General features: G+C 35.5%; 1 protein-coding gene across 3 annotated transcripts in view; it reads right to left on the bottom strand.

Moving 5' to 3' along the window:
- CIAPIN1 (cytokine induced apoptosis inhibitor 1) overlaps positions 1 to 22,698 on the bottom strand; it is a 139,539-nt gene extending 116,841 nt beyond the window's left edge. Inside the window, exon 1 of one of the 3 annotated variants that reach the window (XM_090398154.1) lies at positions 22,602 to 22,698. The gene's annotated coding sequence lies outside the window, so the exon portion shown is untranslated. Of the gene's footprint in view, positions 1 to 22,164; positions 22,386 to 22,601 lie in introns of those variants that run through there. The other 2 variants (XM_090398156.1, XM_090398155.1) reach the window with 2 other exon arrangements.
- Between the last annotated feature and the right edge of the window lie 404 nt (positions 22,699 to 23,102).

Raw genomic sequence — 23,102 nt, forward strand, 5'->3', positions numbered from 1 at the left:
ATCTGAACCCCTTCAACTTTTGGCAGTGGGGACATCTCAAAGACGTTGTCTATCATTGACGCATAGCAACTTAGTGAACCTCAAGACCAGCATTACATGCCATATCCACAACATTTCAAGTGAAACTTTATGTTCTATGGTTAAGCCTGCGATTTTGTGATTTTAGCACACTTCTGACAATGGAGGACAGCATATTGAACATGTTGTTGTGTAATCACACAACATGCCATGTATACTCTACGTTTTGTGACATTTTGAATTACCCACTACAGTATTGAAGTGGCATGTATTGCCCTAGTAACAACTTTTAGAACTAATGTTGGTTTTTTGCTCAAAATAAAATACCATTGCCACACATCACCATTTCAAATATTAAATCGTTCCACTAAGAAAAACACTGACCAGCGAGGAAGAGTTGTAGTTTGGGAAAAAGATAGAAGACAGAGTGAGTCAAATCTGGGGAATAGGGTGGATGTTCCAACAATTCATAGTGCAGAGCCCTTAATTTTCCCATTGCCAAAACACCTTTATGAGCAGGTGCATTGTCCTGATGAAAGATGATTTTTTTTCTTCTGCAAATGGGTCTTTTCTCATGAATTTTTTCTTATGGTCTGGTTAAAAGATTCGAATAATATTCCCAGTTATTGTTTTACCCTTTTCAAGATAATTAATAAACAAAATGCCTTCAGCACCTGAAAACACCGATGCCATGATCTTTCCTGATGATGGAACAGACTTTGTCTTCTTTGACGCTGAACAACCAGCTTCTGTCCACTATAAATTATATATTTAGTTCAATCCTTTATCCAAGTGTAAGCAAACAAAGTTAGCGTCTAAAGTATCTTCAGGACTGGAGCAACTCGTGGCAAAGGTGGACTGAGTTCTGATCACTTTCCTTAGTATCGCATAATGCAAAGCACATCTTGCGGACATGTATAATGATAAGCATTATGGGAAAGGTCACTACCCAGACCGGTTTCAACCTTTATTGAGGTTTCTTCAGTGGGAGCCAGACCCAGAGGTGATACCAGGGCTGAAGCGATGCAGAAGTCATATTTCCATATGCCAGTTGCCAAAAGGTGCACACCTTATTAAATCACTCTGAATTAGAGAAAGATGTTGGAAGTTTTTTTCACTTGGTAAGACTATGTCTGGGTAGTGACCCTTCCCATAATGCATAGCATTATACATGTCTGCAAGGAGATGTGCTCTGCATTATGGGATACTAAGGAAAGTGATCAGAACTCAGTCCGCCTTTGCCACGAGTTACCCCAGTCCTGAAGATACTTCAGGCACAAACTTTGTTTGCTTACACTTGGATAAAGGATTAAGCTAAATATATAATTTATAGTCTAACCAAGTGAAAAAAACTTCAACTTCTGTCCACTGTTTTGATTCTGGTGTGTAATGGTGAATCCAAGTCTCATCCATAGTAATAAATCGATGCACAAAATCAGTTTTATTCTTATTAAAATGCTCGAAGCACTATTCAGATTTTCACACGAGTGTGTTTTTGATCTGCTGTGAGCAAGCACGGCACACATCTTGCGCAAAGCTTTTTCATTTGCAATTTTTCATACAAAATATAACCTACACATTCTTTTGAAATGCCTATAGTCTCAACAATTTCACGCACTTTGACTCGCCAGTCATCCAATACCATATCGTGCACTTGATCAATGATTTCTGGTGTTGTTACACTTTTTGGACGTCCTTCATGTGGATCATCTTCGAGGCTGGTACGGCCATGTTTAAACTCGGCAGCCCATTTCTTAATTGTTGAAAACGAAGGAGAAAAGTACCCATAAACTTTTATGAATTTCTTTTGGCATTAAACCTTCTTTTATAAAGAATTTTATAACTGCACGATACTCAACTCTATCCATTTCAAGGGATACAGAAAACAATTTTGCTTTAGACAGCTTTATAAAACAAACTACTTGATAGAATGACTTGCAATTTCACATGGATGCTTATGACAGATGTACCAACTTGAAGAAAAAAAAAAAACCTTGCCGATAGTGTTGTCATCTACGGTCGAGGCTGAGAACTTTTCAGACCACCCGCGTAAATAATGGCTTCTTGGAACAAACTATACAACATGTCTGTGATTTCTATAATCCTACTTCAAACAACTACTCCATCAAACAATATGGAGATTACCAATCCTATACATTTCTGAAATATTCTCAAGAATCCTTAAAATATATACAGAATCTAAGTGGCTACATTTATCTCCTTAAACCCATTCTCCTCTCGGTTCCCATCTTTGAAAGATAAACGATCTCCTCTTTTGCTACCTGGCATTACCAAATTTCTTCTGACTGTCATCTGTCCTACTTCGAACTTATCGATGTTAAGTGAAGGAAAAAAAAAAAAAAAGAGTACAAGAACACCAATCTCACAGTGTTAATGAGAAATCTAGCTTGGCAAAACATGAAATTGATACTAGGCACAATATCCACTAGTCTGAAACACACTTACTCGATCAGTGTCCCCACAAGTTCAAACTTTTGTTTAAAGAGTACTGAAGTCCTGGCCTTCATCCTAACTTGAATTGAAATGATTGTCTTGTCTTACCAAAGATATAAGAAAGTCTCATTTTAATCACACATCAATAATTTTTATCCCTTTATTTTTCATTTAATTTTAATTTTTTTTAATTTAATTTATTTTTAAATAATATAATATATCTGCTGTTTCATTTGCGTTGTTTTATTTACACCAGCATCAAGCAGTTCCTATTGTCTTAAGTAATCCATCTTCATTGTTCTTCCAAGTATTTCACTGGCCCATATGCCACTCATGATGACCTGTAAGTGTCAGGTAGAAATATCTGGCCATTAAAATTTAATATTTTATTCATCATTATCCTTGGGTGTTTGTGTTATTTGTCTTATATTAATAAAGAATTACATCTAGTATTTGTAGACAATAAACAAGAGTATAACAGTGTACATCAAAAAGGACTATGGAATGCAACAAGACTTTTTTAGAAAATACCACAAAAGTAAATAAATATAAAACAATAATTACACAATTTATTTTTAAATAATATAATATATCTGCTGTTTCATTTGCGTTGTTTTATTTACACCAGCATCAAGCAGTTCCTATTGTCTTAAGTAATCCATCTTCATTGTTCTTCCAAGTATTTCACTGGCCCATATGCCACTCATGATGACCTGTAAGTGTCAGGTAGAAATATCTGGCCATTAAAATTTAATATTTTATTCATCATTATCCTTGGGTGTTTGTGTTATTTGTCTTATATTAATAAAGAATTACATCTAGTATTTGTAGACAATAAACAAGAGTATAACAGTGTACATCAAAAAGGACTATGGAATGCAACAAGACTTTTTTAGAAAATACCACAAAAGTAAATAAATATAAAACAATAATTACACGATAACCACAATAATAAACTTTATTGTGAGTGCAAATATATCATAGTAAAAATAACAGCACATTCAAATCAAAGAACAGGAATACAAAGTACATACAACAATCAGTTTACCAATTAAAAATGGTTGCTGTGTGCTAGAAATTAATATTAAAAATAAATCATATTAAAACTATTTTTGATATTTACATAATACAAGAATCTCCAAAACTTTGGGATGGAGGAGAAGAATCATTCTGATTCAGATTAAGCCAATGTAAAAGGACTTCACTACTTTCTTTGAAAAGGCATTCATATTTAAAACTGTTTCTATGGAAAAGACAAACTTCATCCCACAAGATATAGAAGATTTGAATAGGATATTCACTTGCAGACTATGGAAAGTTGGGACAAACTATGAGGAGTAGAACAGATATTGGAGCCTTACGAAAAAACTTGAATAGACTCAGTGAATGGACACAAGACTGGGAATACCAGCTCAATGTTGAGAAATGTAAGGTTTTAAAATTTGGAAAACAGATGAGATGTAGAATTCCTTGTTGGGAATACACTGCTGGAGGAAATAAAAGATCTTGGGGTGATGGTGGATAAGGATCTAAAATTTAGAGTAAAAATTGTCAAAGTTGTCAGGATAAGACAGTATATAAGTCTCTTATTAATATCATATTACAAGACAATATATAAGTTGTATAAGTCTCTGATCAGACCACACTTGGACTATTGTTCTCAGATTTGGTCTCCAGGATTTGAAGGGGATAAATTAACTGTGGAAAGGATACAAAGATGGATGACAAAGATGGTTTCAGGACTGTACAAGGATAGTTACGAGGATCAGCTGAGGGGATGTGGACTGCAGAGTTTGGTGGATAGAAGGAGAGGTGACATGATTGAGACTTTTAAACTGTTGAGAGGTGGTTACAGGGTTGACACTGGGGAGTTCTTTCGCTTGGATGAACAACGGGAAGGAGTGATGACAAGAGGCCATCCCTGGAAGTTACGAAAGGAAACTGTGAGCAAGAGGGCGAGGAGTAGTTTCTTTGTGTGGAAGGTGGTTGAACCGTGGAATGCACTGTCTGATGGAGTGGTGAGAGCGAGAACGGTCAATGAGTTTAAGGAGTGGTATGATAGATTGTGTTTCTTAGGAAGGACCTCCCACGATGAGTCTTTCGACTCCATGGAGGCCTGAATAATAATAATAATAAAAGACAACAAATTCGGGCAATGATGCAGACAACATGATTTGTAGAATTAAGGAGATTCTGGTTCCATTGAATAAGGCTTTGATTAGACCACATATGGACTACTATGCATTAATTTGATCACTTGGTTTTCAAAAGAATGAAGATATGTTGGAGAGGGGCCCCAGAGGCAATTGACCAAAATCATTTCTGAACTCTGGAATGTTGAGTATTAACAGCGGGTGAGAAGATGCAATTCGCAAGGTCTAGTGGATAGGAGGTGATATGATGAGATGTACAAGTTGGTAATAGGTCGTAACAGGATTAATGCTAAAGAGGTTTTTCATAAAATGGTAAGAAATCAGGGAAGAACATGAAGTCATCCCTGGAAACTGTATAAGGAGGGTGAGAGCAATTTTTTGCATGAAGAGTTGTGAATGATTGGGATGCACTGGATGATGTCTACAGTGAAATTGGAATGTGTTTAAGGCATGGTGTGATGAGATGTATGACAAAATAGACCTCATAGTAGTCTGTGACTCCATGAGGTCTTAGGATAATAAGAATAATTATTAACAGTAGTATTATTGTATGGGCACCTCCATGGTGTCCAAAGACTCATCATGGAAGACCCAAATTATACACACAATCTATCATACTTCTTAATTTAGTGCTCCGTCATTAATAGACAGAGCACTAGCAGACTGTGGCAGCCCATTCCCCACTCTCCAAGTGAAAAATCTAGTCCTCATGCCCCTACTAACTGCACTTTTACCCATTCCAGGGATGACCTCTTGTTCTACCCCCCCCCTAGCTAAATGCTAAAACATTTTCTTTAAGCGCTATAAGTACTTAAATGCTTCTATTATACTCTTTTCACCTATCAACCAACTTATGGAGTCCACATACCCTCAAATCTATTTTGGTTGCTCCTCTTTAAATCCTCTCTACCACTTCCTCATCCCCAAGAAACCCAGGAGACCAGATCTGAGTAAAGTAATCCAGATATGGACATCACAAAGCCTTGAGGCTATGAGGAATAATTTCCTTATCTCAATTTGTTAGTTCTTCAACAGCCAAATAATCTTATGGGCTACCTTAACAATACTTCCTCTAAACTTTAACTCTCTATTTACCACCACTCCACAACTCTAGCTTCATCTATTTCCTGGAGTACAGTTCCATTAATGTGGTGCACAGCTTCTAATCTATTTATCCCAAAATGCATAACATGACATTTCTCCACAAATTAAACTTATGCCCATTATTTATCTTTTGTCCATACTGACAGCTTATTTAAATAGTCTTGCAAGCTCTCCACATCACCTTGATTAACTATTACTCTACCTAATTTCACGTCATCAGCAAAGTACTGATTATTTCCATTCAAGTTACTTCTTATGTCATTTATGCACAAATTAAACAGCAATCGTGCCAGTACTGAACCTTGCAGCACATCGCTAGTCACCTGTTTTTGCATTGATTCTTCCCCTCCATATACCACACTTTTTGATATCTGTCCAGGAGATGGCTATGACACTTAACCAGTGTCATGTCCATCTCCATTTGTTCTAATGTGCATAAAAGAATTCCATGTGGTATTCTGTCAAATGCCTTTGCAAAATCAGGCAGTATCAATGTGTAACTATTTCATTTATCCTAAACAGCTGTTACTCTATTATAAAAAGTTAGTAAATTACTAAGGAATGACCGACCCTTCACAAAGCCATGTTATTCCTTATGCAGTTTCATATTTTTATCTACCCTCTTGAATTTTCTTTTTTTATCGATTATTTCAATACTTTTATCACCATAGCTAAGGTACTAATTAGTCTATAATTTGTTACTGCAGTCTTAAGACCTACTTTATGACAAAGGAATGATTTTGCCCTCTTTCCACTCTCATAAAACTCTACCAGAGTAGAGACTTAAAGAAATTAAAAAAAAAAAAAAAAAAAAATTAAAAGTCAGAGCCATTGTCAGTTCCCTTGTGCATTCCTGTAAAAAGTGGTCTGATATTCCTTCTAATCCCATAGTTGTATTTACATTGAGATTCTATAATATCCTAAGAATTCCAATTCATCCAATTCATCTACCTATGCTCCCACACATTAGTGTGTCACACATGTTACAGCAGAAACTCACTTGGATGATATACTCTTACAAAGTGATCACCTTTGGCCTGATTGGCTAGATGCTTCTTGTAATCGGATTTTGCCTTCCTTGCCATGTTGTTCACCTTTCTTGCCAGACCCTTGTACTGTTCATAAGTTTGCTGGTTGCCTTTCTCCTTATATACCCTCCACATTTTCTTTTGCTGCTAATGATTAAAGATATTACTCATCCATCTAATTAACCCTCCTTACTTTACTTATGCAATTTAGTATTGACTTTCTCTAGATGATTCTTAACTATCTCTCATGCACTACTAACATCCTTCCCGTGCAGTGTTTTATGACATGGCACAGATTTAAGTTTCCTCTTAAGCTTGTTATAATCACCTGACTTGTAGTTTCACATATACCCCTTCTTGATAGAAGGGGTATATGTGTATAGAAGGGGTATATGTAGTTTCACATATACCCCTTCATGTTTTGCAATCTCCCAAGTCAAGGCTGCATGGTCGCTTTTGCCAATCTGAGGCAACATGGCCACCTTGGTTATGGATAGCTCTTCTGATCCTATTATGAGGTCAAATACTCTCTCTCACACCTAGTCTCTTCCATTACATGCTGCCCTGAAGTAATTATCTCTCAGTAGGTGTATAAATCCCATTTCCCTCCTGCAATGTGATCTTTCTTCCTTCCAGTCAATATCTCCATAGTTGAAATCCCCCATAATAATGGGGGATTTCAGCCATCCTCCCGCCTATGTCCTCTTCTTTTTGACTGCAATTCATCTGCTATCATCAGTAGTACCCCTTGCCATTCTATCTTCTCTGAAAATGCTTACGATATGCACTGCTGTAACTTGTGTCCTGGCACAGTATGACCTTTGATGTCTTTGTGCCATAAAAATCAATAACTAACTAACCAACTGAAAATGCTAAACCCTTCACATTCTATCCCTGTGTAATTACATCTGCTGTTATCCAAGTCTCACTAATGCCTATAACTTTTGATGTTACACTAACCAGTGCCAAAAACTTCTCCTCTTGTTCCTGATACTTCTGGCATTAGTATATAGAAACTGCAGCATCCCTTTAGGCCCCCACCCATCTTTATTATTCCTGAATTGACTACCCTATTCAATATTTGAAAAACTTGGGTTTTTCATCTCTCAAAACAGATGAATTAATTAAGATACTAGATTCCACACTTGGTTATTCTCACGCTTACTCGCTTCATGAGTGCCCTCACATAAACTCACCTGTTTCCACCCTAACTGCTTACATTTACTTAAATACTGCTCAAGTATTATAATAATAATGTTTAGTGTCAATACTATGCTGTCCCAGACCAGATTTTTGAGGTTTCACATTATTCCATGTACTGTTGATGTTTATTGAGCCTTTGTGCTTCAGTCAGTATAGACAAAACCCTTTGGTTGGAAAGACCTGGGTTCGATTCCAGTCAGTGATGCGAGGAACTTTTATGTGGTCTCTTTCGACTAAAGGTAAGTTAGCCGGCCTCATACGGAGGTGGTGGTGGTTCACCTGGAAACTCTGGTTTTTCATCTCTCACAGGCAAACCAGCTTCGTGAAAACACACTGACAGACATAGGACCAACAACCTTATCCTCAAGATGGTCACGGTTGGGAAGTCCATACCTAAAGAACCTTAATGGTTTGTAAAAAGCTTAAGACAAGACAGGACGATGAGGTTCATTAATTCTTTTTTTTTCAACAGAACAGCCTGTCTGCCCAAAGTATGTCAAATGACATTCACAGCAGATCTGGTAAACTTCAGCTAATGATAGAGGTAACAGTTTGTCTTTTGTAGATGGTAACAGATAAAAAATTTTACTGATAGGAAAATATTTGGGATTAAGGAGAAACTTCAAAATTCTATCAGTTGGTTCAGAGATACCAGGAATACGAGGGATTTTAACCCTGCAGTCTGTCAAAGAATCCTTAGGTACTGGGACATAGGAATCAATTATCTGTGGAATTTGATGGGGTTGTAACCATTTAATTCCATTAAAGTTTTGATAGTGAGAAGTTACTGTTGGAAGCTTGAGGGAGAGGAGCACACATAAGGTGTTCTATTAATTAATGACTTGACAACACCAATTGTTTGGGAAGCTTGATGAGCAGACTTTTGATGAAAGTATCTTCCAGTAGAGGGCGGTTTCCAATAAATACTGCTAGAAACGGTGCATGTAATGTCTAAGAATGGTAAAAACTACCAACATTTTCTTCTTCCATGGTGAATTTAATACATGGGTGAAGGTTATTGACTGGATGTAGAAAGGCGATAAGTTGATTTATAGAATGAGGCCAAACAGCAAAAAATGCTATTAACAAAACCAAAAAGATAATTGTTTGGTTTTGTTAATGGCATAAATGGGTAATAAATGAGTGAGAACAAGATATCTTCCAGATGGGTTCAAAAAATAGTTTGCCAAAGGTGAAGACAGAGCTACCCATTGCTGTACCTTCAATCAGTTTATAGATCTTGTTTTTTTTTTCAGCTGAAAAATCCTGATTTATAACAAATTCAAAAATCTTCACAACATCAGGAGGAAAATCATCACAGCTGTTCTTCCCCCCCCCCCCGTCCAACCCAGCATTTGAAAAGGTCACTAGAAACCAAAATGAACAAAGGAGGATAGAAATGAATGAGAACAACATCTTTTGGCTTATACTGATGACACCATTATCCTTGGAGACTCATCAGGATGTTAATCAAGGTTTATTTGCCTTGATAAAATTAGACTGCATCCAATTTCATCAAGGAAGATAATAGAAAACATAACACATTTGAAAGAAAATTACTGAGAAAGATTTTTAGACCATCTTACAATCAAAATATTACACTGTATGAACAAAAACATAATGAGGGACATTTTATCATTTATAAGCCAGAGAACCGAGTTGTTTGGCCATGTTCGAAGAGCAGATGACCAGTTAATCAAACTGGTACTTACAAATAAAACTGACAAGAAAATACCAAAACATGGATTGATATGGTAACAAAAGACTAAAGACAGCTGGATAAACACTTTACACCAGATGTAACTTGGGACAGAGGCAGATGAAGAAATCTAGTGATGACAGATTACGCCTAAATGATGTGTTAAGCGGCTGAATAAGAAGATATTGATGATAATAACATAGCAGCTCATAAAAAACATCAAATTATTAATGATGTTTCTGCCTTCAAATGTAAGTACAGTGTTTATAGAGTATTTACACTCAAAATAGCCTTACTACTATAAAATAAATAACTGCATATATTAGTTTGGGAGGGAGCTGCAAATTATTTTCTAAATATGAGATCTTTTGATAGGTTCTCTAAATACTTTAGATCTGACTGCACAAATGGCTGAATAGAATAAAAGGACTAATCCTTTTACTGTTACGATCAATATTAATAGCAGTAACAGTGTATATATACAAACACCAAATTACATATATTAGAAAGTAGCCAACATATGAATGTGGAAAATATGTACATACAGCTGAAGATGGAAAAGACTAACACAAACATGCTGCATTCTTTTTATTTTTAACAAAACCACAACTGGTTTCATCTTTATTACAAGGAACTTCCTTGGGTTTATTATTATTATTATGTGACACTTCCAAGACATCCAAAGACTCATCAACGGAGGGCACCTACTTTACAGCTTTCCATTTCCACCACTTAATCCACCAACTACAGGAAATTGCAACTACCATCATCTACACCAACGCCATCTACTTCCCACCACCACCACTAGTATTTTTTGTCTGTAAATTGCACATTTTCTCAAGGCCGATTTCTTTGTATGTGGGATGAAAAACCCAAGTTTCTAGGAGAAAAATCCCTAGTATCTCTGTATAAGATTGGCCAACTCATCTTCAATTGAGGGGAAAAAAAAAAAAAAAACCATAAAGATTCCTCTCTCCCTGCGTTGGGGTGGGAGTATAATATCCTGATAAATGGAGACCTAGACCCTTAGGGGTATAGCCAGGTCCCCTTTGGCAGTTGAGTGAACGACTAATCACCCCTCCCTGTAAAAAATTATTTGATTATGGAAACTGCAAATCTGGATGAACAAATGCTCCTGATGACAGATGTGACTTGCAAGACCCCCAGAAGACAGTTATCTAGCCTAGTCTGATGTGAATAACATATATATATATATATATGACACACTAAGGGAAAAGCCTTTCGGAACCCTTGGTGTTGAAAGAATCACTTATGAAACCACAAAAAATTTTAAAGACTGGATCATGGAATGTCAGAACACTGTACCAGGTAGGAAAAACTAGACAGGTAACGAATGAAATAGACAATTACAAGTTAGACATCTTTGGTATCAGCGAACTCAGATGGACTGGTTTTGGTAGACTTATAACTAGAGACAAAATAATATTGCACTTAAGATCAGAGGAGAAGCATGAAAAAGGAGTTACGTTAATATTGAACCCAAAAGTAACCAAAAGCCTGATGGAATGGGAACCAGTAAATGAGAGAATTATAAAAGTCAAGTTTATTCTAAATTTATCAAGCTTTCTGTTGAAGGTTTATGCAGATGAAGGAATAAAAGAATGCTTTTATAACAACTCCAAAAGATAATAAATTCTATTCCAAAACACAATATGATAATAATCAGTGGTGATCTTAATGCAACAGTGGGTATGAGGTCATGTGTAGAAGAAAACTCCTTAGGTTTTGAGGCTTGTGGGAGAGATTGAAATGAAAATGGCATGAAGTTTGTATCCTTTTGTAAAATGAACAACTTTGTCATAGGAGGAAGTAAATGTAAGCACAAAGAAATACATAAACTGACTTGGACCTCGCCAGATGGCAATACAAGAAACCAAATTGATCATGCTGCTACAAATAGTAAATTTGTGAGATCCAGACTTGATGTGAGAGTCAAACGTGGTACAGACATTGGTTCCAACCATTTCTTGTTAGTGATGAAGTTGAAATTAAAACTTCGAAGCATATGAAGAAAGAAAAGAAGTTCAAGAACTGCATTTGATACTGAAAAATTAAAGAAACAAGAGAAAAGTTTGCTTTGGAGAAAAAGAACAAATTCAATATATTAGAAATAGAGGAAAATCAAGATGTAAATCTTGATTTTCCTCTATTTAGTAGATAGTAGTATAAGTAGAAAAATATTGAAAATTTTCAGGAACACCTACAATGAAGTTGCTGAAGATGTAATTGGTAAACGAAGAAAAAAGATAAAATTATTAATGAATAATGCAAATTCATAATGATTAGCAATCATTGTAATGAACTAAATAAAAGCGTAAAGAAAGCTGAAAAGAAAATATATTGATGAATTAGCAAAAGCGAAACATGCTGCAGAAAATGGACAAATTAGACAACTTTATCAGATTATAAAATAGATCAACGATAACAAAAAAAAGCAACTCTTTCCTCCATTAGCGACAAACAAAGAAAGTTATTGACGATTGACTGCAAAATTGAAGCAGATAGAGGAAATATTTTGATGAAACCTTGAATGTAACAGGGTCTCAACAGGTGCAAAATATTACAACTAGTGTAATACCCACTTTGAACATTTCTAAAGACAAGATTTTGCTGAGCAAAGTCCAAGATGCTATGAGGGCACTAAAATCTAACAAAGCATGTGGAAATGACAATATCAATGCAGAAATGTTAAAAGTTGATTTTAACACAACCACTACCAAATTACAAAGGTTATATAATGAAATATGGAAGACAGAAAAAATTCCTCAACAATGGAAAGAAACAGTAATTATAAAAATTCCAAAAAAGGAGATCTGAAAAAGTGCGAAAATTGGAGGGGAATAAGTCTGCTTCTTTCAATTCCTGCAAAAGTTTTTACAAAAATTTTAATAAACAGATTAAAAAAGGAAATTGAAAACTTATTAAGAGAAGAACAGGCAGGTTTCTAGACTGGTTGACAAATACTCACTCTTAAAAATATAATCGAATAATATCTAGAATTTCAAGCTCCACTCTATCTAAACTTCATTGATTTCAGTAAAGCGTTCGACTCAGTAGATAGAGAGAAACTTTGGAAAATATTAGAATACGGAATACCTTAAAACTTTCTCAACATTATCAAGAATATGTATAATTGCAGCAAGTCTTGTAAGGAAATATGCAAAAAACTTACAGACTTCTTTATCATAGAAACTGGAGTTAGGCAAGGATGTGTTCTATCTGGTCTATTATTTATAATCTTAATTGATTGGATTATGAAAAACTCAATCATCAAAAGAGAGGAATACGTTGGGACTTTACATCCACACTGGAAGACCTTGATTTTGCTGATGACATAGTGCTCCTGTCCTCCAAGATAAATGACTTATGGCTAAAAACTGATGACTCTGCTTGTTGCACAGAAACTGTGGATCTTTATATAAATAAGAAAACCAAGGTCATGCGAATAAATGAAAAATCAAATAAAGAAATTAAGTTAAAAAATTAAACAATTGAAGATGTTGATACTTTTACATACCTTAGGTTAATAATAAACAAGGCGGTACCAGTGAAAAAGTATCACAAAGAATTGCTAAAGCACAAAACTGCTTCAAGTCGTTAAATAAATTATGGAAAGCATCAAATATTACAATTAAAGTGAAACTTAATATCTACAAATCTATTGTGCGAGCAGTACCACCATACTGCTCTAAAACTTACCAAGGCACAAAGTAATAAATTGGATATTTTCAAACCAATTATTTAAGAAGAATTTTAAAACTTTTCTAGCCAAATACAATCACTAACGAGGAACTTTTAAAGTAAACTGCCTAAGAAGATGGAATCGGACTGGTCATGTTCTATGCATGAGGATAAACAGAATTCCCCAAGTAGCACTGAGTTGGACACCAGAAGGGAGACACTCTAGAGGATGCCCAAAATTAACTTGGAGAAGATTGATGGAATCCAAAATGGATGAGGCAGGATGGGCGAGCTGGGTAGAAGCAAGAACAGCTGCGAGGGACAAGGGTAGATGGAAAACCAGCATTGTAGCCGCAGTAGGCACGGAAAGCATCGATAATGATGAAAGATTCCTCTTGTCACGACAAGAATCGAACTTGAGCCTTTTCCCATCAAAGGGCATATCATCATAATTTTTCCATTTGTGCCTATGGAGCCACTTTAAAAAATCTGGTTGTTCACGCCAGAGAGCGACTAACTCGGGAACCAGTCCAAGAAAGGCTTAGAAAAGTTCCTCCAGTTGGTGACTAGATAAAAATTTCCATCTGATATAGTTGAATTGTTCAAGTTTGTTATTGCATCAGGTTACTTCACCTGGAAAGGTAAAATTTACAAACAAGAAGGAACAGCAATGGGATCTCCTTTATCACCAAACCTAGCCAACTTGTTTCTAGAACATCTTGAGGGAAAAATATTCACTTTTGAACCAAAACCAAAATTTTGGTTAAGATATGTCGACGACGTATTTGCAGTCTGGAATCATCCCGAACATGAATTACAACTGTTTCTAGATAAAATTAACCTTCTTCATCATCGCATCAACTTTACGTTAGAAAGCGAATCTTCACAAGGTATCTCCTTTTTGGATTTACACATCCAAAGAAAAGAAGACGGTTCCATCGCCACATCTGTCTTTCGCAAGCCTACATTCTCAGCTCGCCACATTCACAATTCTTCTGCTCATCATCCATCTCAGAAATCTGGCATTATTATATCACTAGTTTCCAGAGCACACAAATTCTGAAGAATCTTTAAACCAGGAATTAGAAGTAATCAAAAATACAGCCATCCTAAATGGATATAATCCTAAAACAACTCAAAAAATCATCAGTCACTTCTCTACACATCAAACCAGACAGGAAGAAGTCCATTGGATTCCCATACCTTATGTCAAAGGCATCTCTGAACATCATTCTAAAATTATGAAGAAATACAATTTTGCCACTACTTACAAACCTATCAACCAAATTTACAACTTGTTACCTTCTCCTAAGGACAAACTCTCACCTTTGATGTTACCTGACGTTTATGAGATTCCATGCTCATGCAAATTGTCTTACTTTGGACAGACAGGTAGGTCTGTTCAGAAACTCATCTCGGAACATGAACATTGGCCTCTCTCAACACGGAATTGAAAATCCAAACCATAGGATCCATTGGGAAAAGTCTAAACTTTTACATAGATCTTTATATAAACATAAATGTTTATACAAAGAAAGTTCTGAAGCCCTACTACACAGACCGAACTTAAACCGCAATGACGTTCTTACTATTCCTAAAGTATGGGAAATTGTCATACAAAATTGTGTTAAATAATTATTTTTTTTTTTATTTTATTTATTTATTTTATTTTTTTAAATTTCTGTAACACGTTACGCACATTTAATGAGATTCTAACTGTATGCTATTCCTATTATTGTTTTAAACTCTATACTGATGATGTCCTAAGATACTTAGGATGAAATATTTACAATTAAATAATTTTCACTGTGGTTAATACGTGCATTCTTTTAATTAATAAGCATATATATTATATATAGGATTCTGGTTATTCAAAATCGCTGTGTGCATGCCCCACTGCAGGTGCTCTTCCACGCCTTTACCTGTCACATGGAGATGGCATTCAATCCTTCAAAATGGCTTTCAATCTTGTAAAACAGGCGAACTGCCCAGAAGAACACATATTTTTAGACATAATATGTCAACTTCACAGCATTAGTTGCTTCGAAATCCAAAATTAACCAATTGTTAGTGAAGTCATTACAGAGGTCCACATTAGACAACTCTGTGTATTGTACCACTCCAACTCATTTGCCTCTGCATTTCCAGTTGCGCCTTTGTAGCGCAACTGGAAGAACGATGGTATCTTGCACCGTTCAACTGGAAAAGGCCTAAGTTCAATTCATGTCGTGACGAGAGGAATCTTTATTGCTGGCCTGGTTGGCCGAGTGGTTAGCATGTCCGCTCTCTCCAGCCAAAAGGCCGTGAGTTTGAATCCCACCATGGGCATGAATGTTCGTGATTTTCCTACAAACTTTGTGTGGAAAGGGAAACTGTGACCCTACCACTTATTCTAGCAGAAGACATCATTGCCAAAACCATGTGAGGTACGGCAGTGACCATATGGCGTCTGCAGATGTCAAATGTGAAAATTTTGTAGTTATAGTCAGTTGGTGGATTGACGGGTAGAGACAAAGTTGTAGAGCAGGTGCCCTCCCTTGATGAGTCTTTGAACTCCCCGGAGGTGTCAAATAATAATAATAATATTCACCACCATCTCAGGCAATACATTCCATGCTGCTACCACTTTCTATGCAAAAATCATACTTCGTATCCTCTCACTAACTACTTCATTTTATAAATTCCAGGTCATCCCTGGAATTTGTAAAAGGAAGTGTTTCATTCTTTCCCTATTTTACCATATTAAAAATCTTCCCAGCGTGTGTTGATCAACACATTTCAGAAACATGACAGAGGAGTCAAAGAATACAAGATATGCAGAAACTCTGGTAAGCTCTTTCATATTCTTCTGTAATCTCACACTGTTTCTGTGATAAGACCAAGAGCTGTGTGTGCTATATAGAAGTCATTATATAGCACTGGCAATTTGGGATTTAGCCGACCAAATTGTAATCTTATTGGTTAAACCAAAGTAAAAAATGATGCTACAACATGACAAAATTTCATGCCGGCTGGGGCGTCGCCCGGTTAAACAAGGCCCCCGTTGTTTTCGCCAGGGAACCAGGGTGAACAGCGAAAAGTCAGCTACTGGAACAAATCTGAAAACAAACCCCAATTAAACATCACCAGAGTTAAAGATCGGTACTATCAACGTAAGAAGCCTGAATAGCAAAGAAATGGAGCTAGCTGAGGAATTAAATAACTACCAAATCGACATTACAGGGGTGACTGAAACAAAAAAGACCAAAACTGGTGAGATCTTTCTGAGCAATAAATACAAAATGTTATATTCAGGAAATGACAATCATGGAAAAGAAGGAGTAGCCATAGTATTCAACACAAAATACGAGGCTAATCTTCTTGAATGGCAGTCAGTCTCAAGTAGAGTAATGTGGGCAAATATGAGAATGGGGAACTGGACAATGAGACTTATTTGTGCCTATGGTCCCACAGAAGGTTCTACTAAGGTAGAAGTGGAGGAATTTTTTGACGCTCTAGAAAAACAACTGACACAATGAAAAAGGAAAAGTTGGTCCTTGTTGGGAATCTAAATAGCAGAGTAGGAAATGATTGTGAGACATACAAAAATATTTTGGGAAAATTTGGAGAAAAGAACAAAGCTAATAATAATGGCAAATATCTGTTGGATTTCTGCTCAGGACATGGACTGGTTATTACTAACACCATGTTCCAACATAAAAATGTGCACAAATTCACATGGAGAGAAGGGGCTAGGAATAAGAAAAGACTCATTGACTATGTTATTGTTGATAGTGATGTTTTCTCCCTGGTGCAGGACACCAGAGTGTACAGAGGATTTGAAATTGGAAGAGATCACTATTCAGTCTTGAGCAGGATAAAATTGAATTTCATATTAAAAAGAATAACATGTAAGAAAGTTTTAAAGCGAATAAAAGTTGAGCAGCTCTCAGATGTGAACTGTAGACTAAAATACAGAAAGATTATTGAAAAGAAAATGAAAGAGTTTGAGAACAGGAATCAAACCTTGGAGATTCAGTGGAAAACTCTGAAGAAAACATCGATTGATTCTGCCAGAGAGGCATGTGGTGAGGTTCTCTGCAAGGATAAAAAAATAGGAGTGAAGGAAAAGAAGAAAGCATATCAAAAGTTCCTGGCAAATAAGTCAGCTTTTACTCTTACAAAATACAGAGACAAATGTAAGAAAGCTAAACAGTGTGTAAAACTAGCTAAACAAAAGTCATGGGAGGACTTTGGCAAGAATATAGAAAATAAATATCATGAAGGTGGCAAAATATTCTGGAGGTTGTTGAAGAAGCTTAGGAATGGAGGAAAGATTGCTGTAAAAGGAGTTAGAGATGATTAAGGTGAAATGAAAACAGGAGAAAAAGATATCCTTGAAGTATGGAGTAATTACTTTGAAAATCTGCTAAATGAAACAAGCAGTGATGACAGCACAGTGATAAAAAACACTGACCAGGCATGCAGTCAGGAATACATATCCATACTTGAAGTAGAAAAAGCCATCAAAGGCTAGAAATGTGGAAAGGCAGCAGGAGTAGATGATATTCGACCAGAAATGCTGAAGTATGGTGGTATAAAAGTCTTACAGTGGCTGCTGCATAGTTCAGAAAGCCTGGACAGAGAGACGAATTCCCGATGATTGGAGTAGAGCTCTCATAGTACCCATATATAAAAAGGGAAATAAAACTGAATGTGAGAATTACAGAGGTATTTCCCTACTGAGTGTTCCTGGCAAGATCTATGCAAGCATACTTGAGAAACGGTTGAGAAGAATTGTGGAAGAAAAGCTTGGTGAAGAACAAGCTGGATACAGGCCAAATAGAGGCTGTCAGGATCAGATCTTCACTTTACGACAAATAGTCGAGAAAGCATGGGAATGTAACAAAGATCTGTATTTAAGTTTTGTCGATCTGGAAAAGGCATATGACAGGTGCCAAGAGAGAAGCTATTCCATACGCTGCAGTTATATGTAATATATAATATATAACATCATATAATGTCGATGGGGCATTATATCAAGCAATACTTAGTCTTTATTTAAGTTGTAAGTCAGCAGTTAGAATTGAAGGAAGTACAGGAAGATGGTTTAATGTTAAATCTGGTGTGAGACAAGGATGTACATTATCCCCTCTGTTAGTCATTATCTATATGGATCACATTATGAAGGAAAGTGGTATTAAACCTGATATCAAAATTGGAGATGTTAATGTCAGCTCTTTGCGTTATGCGAATGATGTTATACTTCTAAATAAATCCGCTACAAGTCTGCAAGATTCTCTGACTAAATTGAATAGCTGTTGTAATAGATATGGTATGAAGGTCAGCAATAAAAAGACAAAGACAATGAAAATAGGGAGAATCATTGAAAATGTCAACTATGTTATGAATGGAGAACCTGTGGAACAACTAAAACATTTCAGCTACTTAGGCACAATTTTTACTGAAGATGGTAAATTAAATATAGAAATAGAAAACAGAATCAGCAAAGCTGGTATGGTGGGAAGTCAATTGAATAAATTCATATGGAATAAGAGAGAAATTAGTCGGAACACTAAATTTGCTGTATACAAGACAGTGTTCAAAACAGTTTTAACTTATGGATCTGAGAGCTGGGTCAGAAGTAAAACACTTGACCAAAGACTAAAGACTACAGATATGAGAGTCCTGAGAAAGATTAGAGGCGTGAACAGATGGCATCAATGGCAATATCATATTAAAAATGAGGATATTAGGAAAGAACTTGACATTGTCCGCATCCAGGAATGCATTAGCAGAGCTAATCTCAGGTGGTATGGTCACTTAAATAGAATGGGAGAGGAAAGATTAGCAAAACAAGTGTTCTCTGCCAGGTTGGTAGGAAAACGACCCAGAGGAAGACCAAGATATAGGTGGATTGATACGGTACAAAGTGCCTTAAACGATAGAAATATAAGATCTGATAATGTTGGAGTCTTGACAAGTAAGAGACTGATTTGGAGGAAAATCGTAGATAGGAAGTTAGTAATGATGTAATTTTTTCATGTAGTACTGTCATATCCTGTACACCCCCTTGAAGGTACATGGCAGGAATTTGATGATGATGATGATGATTATATAGCAGATATATACGACTTCTATATAGCATATATAGCACAAGATTTGACATCCATCTAGCATGTGCTATATAAAAGTTGTTACAGGTCAGAAAGATTATTTTTTAGTCAGCAATGGCTATGAAGTATTCTCATAACCTGAACAAGTATGGCTGCATTAATTGCCAAAAATTTGGGAGACTTATCTTAAGATCCACTACTACATAGCCAGGATACTTCTTTTGTAGAATGTTAGAGGGTGCCAAATTAGGACGTTAGAACTTTTGTTTTCAAATTTTTTTGAAAACAAAAGAATTGTTTGAATTGTTTAATTTACTCATTGTCATGTGTAAACTGTAACATGTATTCTGAAGATACTGGTTTGAAATCCAGCAAAATATAAGCCAGTTAATAAACATCTCTTTATAATTTAGTTTGTTCAGTATTGTAATACAGTTAAAATAAGATATATATGTCCAAGCCTTGGTTGTTTGAAGAAGTTCAAGACAAAAATGCAGTATATCTCAAGTGGTCAAATGAAAACCTCCAGCCACAAAAGCAAGCAAAATATCTAATAAAAAAATAAGTTTGAATATTAAAATGCCACAATGCAGAAAACCTGCCTCTAGCTCAAGCAGATGAATCTTTCTCTTGCCAAGATGCACGTTCTGCCTTTCCACGGCTCCACTTCTCTACTGTAACATCACTCTTTGTAGCAAAGAATCAAAATACCAATAGCCATTTGCTGCATGCATCTTCTAATATTTTGCCATGACAACATAAAAAAAAAATCCCTAATAGCTTAGATACAAACAAGTCTTTGGGCACTGATGGCATCCCCCCCCTCCAAGAAAAAAAAAAAAAAAAAGAACTTGCTCAAAAATTTGCCAGAATTACCACCCATGCTATATCATCTTGTCAGTTTCCTATGAATGTACCTCATAGTATGGAAGCAAGCCTATCTTCAGTTCGTCCTAAAAAAAAAAAAGAAAATTCAAGCCATCAAACTATAGTTCGCCCACCGATTAGAGATCCCTCTACACTTCTGCGCATCTCAGAAAAAGGAGAACCCATTCCGATAATAGGGTAATCAGTCCGTATTGTGGGACAAGTTGTTTATTATTACCGATCGGAAAATTAAGTTCTCTTTTATGATTATTGTAGTTAACTATGTTGCTTGTATAACAGTTGGAAAATTTTACCTATAAAGCACGTAATTTCGCGTGTTGGCAACCAATTCGGGCGTCCTTCATTTCTTTCTCCCCTTCAGCATGAATCGACTATTCTTGGAAAGACGCGAATCAGGGACCTACAAATGGTGGGCGAACTATACCATCTCATTGCTCTATCACTTCAATTCCCTCAAAGAAAAAAAAAAAAAAATACTACCCATAGGCTCACTAACACTCATCAATATGGTGTCACTCTCCTAGCCAACAATACCAACCTCTGATAGCAAGACATAGATAATATTCATTTTCTGCTAGCAACATTATATCCTAAATCAAAAACTTGCTGCATGTTTACTGATATATTCTGTTTGCTTATGATATTTTCTGGATATTCTAACCATATTCAGTTATCTTAACTCATTGTTTGTAATTTGTATTCCTTTTTCATTTTGTATATTTTTACTATTTCATCCATCACTAAGTTAAATAAGGTGAGACTTAATAAGTTGCCTTGTCTATTATCATTAACAATGACCTCTAGGGAGCCAAGGACTCGCTGATGGAGACCACACATGTCAAGATCAGTTGTCATACTTTACTTTTCCTTACATTCACACTACCTGCACTCACCACCTCCACTGCTGAGAGAAAAATCTAGCTCTCAACTCTTTTTCGACTGTATTTATCCCCAACTTCCATACATGCCCTCACTAAAATTAAAATTTCCATATACTGGTATCATATATGACTCTTTCTTAGTGCTAGCAGCATGCAAATTCTCAATCTGTGCTAATTATCCACACAATCCATATATCATATTTAATTACTTTGATTATTTTTATTTCTTCCGTCTATCCTTGTTTTCTTGTGTATACATAGTTGTGGAAAGCAAATTTATTTCTGTGTAGTTCTCTCGATTTCTCTTATTTTTATTTTTTTTTTTTGAAAAATTTTTCTTTTGAAATCTTTTGAAAAGATTCGATTCTTCTGCCAGTCAATGAATAATATAGTATTGTTCTTTCTTTATATCTTGTATTTAGAATATTAACTAATTCTTTTGCTCTATGTAAGCTTATTTCCTTTTAAAAAAAATTGTTTAACAGTTTTATTTTTTCAACATCTTTCATAATACTATGTAAATCAAATATTTTTACCAAATATTATAACAACCAAGTCTTTTTAATTGTATTTGCATTGATTTTTTTAAATCCAATTATTAAAAACTGTACATTCCTACTCAGAATGAGTAACATGAAATTTTATTTATGCCCAAGCGTTTCATTTTTCTGCGGAAGAAAAAAAAAAAAAAAAAAAAAACATCAGATAAAAGTATTTCCAGATAGCAATAATTTACTTCGCATTAAAGATACAGTATATACATTATTTTTTCACCGCTTTTTCGAAGGGTTATTTATAAAATCTTTGACAAAACCGATAATGTAAGAATTAATAATATATACATAATGTATAAATATTAATATGGTAATATTATCGTATATCGGAAAGAACAAGTTGAAAGTACAACGCATTCGTGAAGTCAGCTAAAATTTCTCTTACCCTACCTTCCCGCGTAACAATTTTTAAACAAATGACTATCTTGTGCTTCGAACAGCAATGCGAACCGAAATCCAATTAAGCAACACAGTGATCACGTGACAGATGCATTCAGAATCCGAGAAATATCACAGGAAACTAAATTTACTGAGCGTTAAATTCTTTTGCTAGAAAAATCCTGATAACCGGGCCTTTGGTTTATGGATTACATATGTTTCTTGTAGAAATCCATGTCGTTCTAATAAGAAACCAGTTACGCTAATCAACGACGTAGAACTTCTAAAAACAGATACAGATAAGAAGTATGTATTGGCAAAACTGTAGTCCAGGAAACTCGTGTTTGTGAGCAGCTTTCGAAATCAAATGATTTCAGTAAGTTTTAAAAGAGGTAAACCGTGAGTAGACATAACTATACATAAAAATATAACGGAAAAACTCACGTAGAAAAATTATTTAATGGTATAATTTTCGCCCGTGTGTCACAGGCATCTTCAGTACAATTAGGCACAAAAATTAAACATTAACTGACAATTCCAAAAAGCGCCACCTAAGTAGCTGGTGTAAGATAACTAAAAAGGTCAATAACTTTCCTAAAAAAAAAAAAAAAAAAAAAAAAAAAAATTAATACAATAAAAAGTTAGGAAAGATTAGCTGATTTGTAAAGTACTATCTCCCATAAAGGGGACAGACGTAAGCCGTCGGATCTGTTTAAGTTAAGAGAATGAAGTAGAGTTTCACATGCTTCTTTATAAAGGCGTTCCATGAGAAACTGACTTTTGTGAAGAACTCTTGTCTTTTTCCAATGAACTCTGTGTCTAGTGAAGATGGCATGTTCTGCAAGTCCAGACTTTTCAGGTTTAAAGTATTCAATATAAGATTGGTGTTCTTCTAGCCGAATGGAGGCAGATCTTCCCGTTTGTCCGAAATAACATAATCCACAA

The sequence above is a fragment of the Typopeltis vanoorti genome, chromosome 9, assembly GCF_054136105.1.
Source record: "Typopeltis vanoorti isolate ZY-2024b chromosome 9, IOZ_Tvanoo_1.0, whole genome shotgun sequence".
Classification (NCBI taxonomy): Eukaryota; Metazoa; Arthropoda; class Arachnida; order Uropygi; family Thelyphonidae; genus Typopeltis; species Typopeltis vanoorti.